This window comes from Elephantulus edwardii, unplaced genomic scaffold (genome assembly GCF_000299155.1).
Source record: "Elephantulus edwardii isolate Elephantulus edwardi_28Jun2011 unplaced genomic scaffold, EleEdw1.0 scaffold00060, whole genome shotgun sequence".
Classification (NCBI taxonomy): Eukaryota; Metazoa; Chordata; class Mammalia; order Macroscelidea; family Macroscelididae; genus Elephantulus; species Elephantulus edwardii.
In genome coordinates this window covers 7,188,663-7,191,862 of record NW_006399810.1, presented here as the reverse complement: position 1 = coordinate 7,191,862, position 3,200 = coordinate 7,188,663, and the positions used below count along the sequence as shown (strand labels likewise).

General features: G+C 34.2%; 1 protein-coding gene across 1 annotated transcript in view; it reads right to left on the bottom strand.

Moving 5' to 3' along the window:
• Positions 1–3,200, bottom strand: part of RBM33 (RNA binding motif protein 33) — a 212,209-nt gene that overhangs the window by 50,190 nt on the left and 158,819 nt on the right. The gene's annotated exons all lie outside the window — the stretch shown is intronic.

Here is a 3,200-nt window from a genome sequence, read left to right as displayed (position 1 = left end):
TGACCCAACTGAGTGTGGAAACTACAGAACAGTGTCATTGATTTCACATGCAAGCAAGATTCTACTGAAGATTATCCAAAAACGATTAGAACAGCACATTAGCAGAGAACTGCCGGAACTGTTAGGTGCTATCAAGTCAATTAAGACTTAGAGAGACTTTATGAACAACAGATCTGAATCATATCCTATCCTATGCCATCCTTACTGCCTCTGATACACTTGAGCCCACTTTTGCAGTCACTGTCAATACATCTCCATGGGGACTTCCTCTCTTTTGCTGACCCTCCACTCTTCCAAACGTAATATGCTTTTCCAAGGAAAAGCCTCTCCAAGCAACATGTCCAAAGTATGTGAAACAATGTTTTGCCATCTTGCCTCCAAGAAGCACTTCAACTGGATCTTTCTCTGTTTCATGGGAAAAAAATTTAGAATGGCCAAGAAAAAATATTGTATCCATATAAGCCTTTGAAAAAGTGGAAAATTACATCTCAAGCCTTAAACCAAGATAACAATCCTGGTTCTAATGACCATGTAAGGAAAAAATAGTACTTTTAAAAATTTCTTCCATCGTCTATAATGCATTACAACAAAGAACACTTATGAAAGAACTAGAAATCCTCTTGCAATTAATATGGTGAATGAAAATCATCATAAAGAAAAACAACGAAAGAGAGAACAACCTACTGTCTTAAGGTTTGGGAATTTTCCCCTTCCCTCTCTCCAAAAATCCATTTAATAAGACACAAACATAAAGTTGTTTGATTACAATTCATTAGATCTAAGCAAAAACTCTTAGGTTTTGATTTACAAGTGCCTCACAGGCTTATGACACTTAACTTGCAGCAACTGGGTTTTTGAGGAAGAAGATCACCAAGGACTTTCCCTCTGAGGTGCCTCTTACTTAGAAGCTGAGCATGTTAGCCATTTGCATCACCAAGGGACTTCTTCATAGGTGTAAGTACAGCTAAAGAAACCAAATTAAGTTGGAAGAGGTCCCCAGTTTGGGTATCAAAAATAAGGCACCTGATTTTACTTTTGTAAACATAACTAAATAATCTATTTTACACATTTCCCCCATGATCACCCCAAAGTACTTCCTTGAGAAATACTAAGTCCTGAGCTAGTCTTACATCCTGTATAGATACTGAACAACAGAATGAGAAACTACTGAATATAAAGAATAATTTATTTAAATAGATTAGATAAAGTTTAGGTTAGAAAAGAAAGCAAAAGAAAAGTGACTACAGAGTAAGTCTCTTAAGAAATTTCAGGAATACATACTTTTGTACTAACATGATACAAAGAAGCTGGGGGCTCATTTCAAAACACAAAGGGAACAAGAACCAATAATGAAATGCTTTTCTTAAACAAGTGATTAGGAAATGGAAATGCATAAGTATATTCTGTATAGGTACTAGTCTGAGCTTATCTTCAAGAATGGTAGGGCTCTGTCAGACCCCTACTGCAGTACCTGGTTTTGCTTTAGGCTCACAATTTTAAGAGTGTCACAGGCACTGAGTATTAATACAACAGTTAATGAAGGCAGAGAATAACCCAGATATGGATGCCACAGCAGTAGCCAGCGGCAGAAATAAAAGTAAAAATAAATGTGAAAGCACCTACCTCTCAATGGAACTGTTTTCTTTTTGCACTGAAATAAGCAGTTTTATAACTAACCACAATTATAACATATCCTCTTAAAAACAGTTCTAACCTGCAAGAAAAATCCAAGGCACAGGCCTTTTGTTTTTACTATTTGTTTTAGTTCAAAAGAAATACATTTTTAAATTTGATAAATCAGAAGTATGATACTAGTAGAACTGATGAAACAAACATGAAGACATAAACACAGTTCACCTACTATGTAAGAATTAAAAAGTGGCCTCAAAGGCAATTGTTCCAAAGCTTAGCAGATACTGATTTTCATGCAAAATATATTTTTCCCACTCTGTTGTAAAAGTATATAAAATGATTCTGGAATTAGGTCAGACAGAAAATATATACTTTTTCAACTGGAGAAAAAGCCGAAGTTCAGGTAGATAAATGATTTTAAAGGAATGACATTTATTGGTTACAGGTAGAAATCCTAGCTTCCACTAGCTAGCTCACCAATTTCTATTATGAAAAGCACTGGGTGACAGCTGTTATAATAAAATCTGTATTCTAACAGTGACTGCATCTTATATTTAGAACTCAAATTTAAGTGAGATAGTGATTCATAGAGGATATATAAAAGCAAAAAGACCACCAACCATCACAGAAATTAACAAAAGTTTGGGTTCTTATCTAAAGATAAAATATATACATAATGAGATAATAATTTAATGTAGCTCAGTTCATCTGCATAATAACATTCTGGATTGCAAAATAGAGAAAAACATATTTGGAGAAACAAAATTATGGGTCCTGTTGAGTATTTCGCATATGAAACTTGCTATTTATATTATTCTATCAACATTTTCTCATAACAAACATAAAAATCTTATTTTATTGTCTGTAAACACAGAAAGAAAAGTATAAACAGTCAATGGATTAACAAACTAATGAAATTAACTGCTCTTAACCCAATTCACCAAGGCTATTTTGTCATATACATGAGCACGTATTTCCCTTCCCCTTTCCACCAGAATGCATTATTGGCTGATTGACTGCAAAAGCTTTTATTTTACTGCTATCCTCCTCTCTTCTGTAAGACCAACTATACCAATAGCTAGATGACACTGAAATAGCATACATTATCACAGACAACATCGTTTGTTTTAGAAGTCACTGTAATTCAAGAGTAAGTTACTTGCCATAACTAAGAAAGACTAAATGCCAGCGTGAAGAACAAGTATTTTTAGACCTCAAATTTTAAATACTTCGCACTTTTTTAACAGAGTCTTCTATAATAAGGATCTATCCACAGCAACATTTTTGCTTAAGAGTACTTTACTTATCCAAACTTATAGTGGAAAATTGTAACATTTGTACCCTACAGAGAAAGGCCAAAAAAGGTGACCGTTCACATTCTCAGAAAGAACTAAAAGGTTAATGGTTCATTTTTTTAAAGATTTACAATAAAATCATATGTAACTTCAATTTAGAATCCCATTATTCTTTTGTCTTCTCTGCGAGGGAGGATAATTTGGTCTAGAAACCAGAACACAGCTAACAGTTCATGAAACAATGCTGCTTAACAGGAGGCACAGCAAACAGCA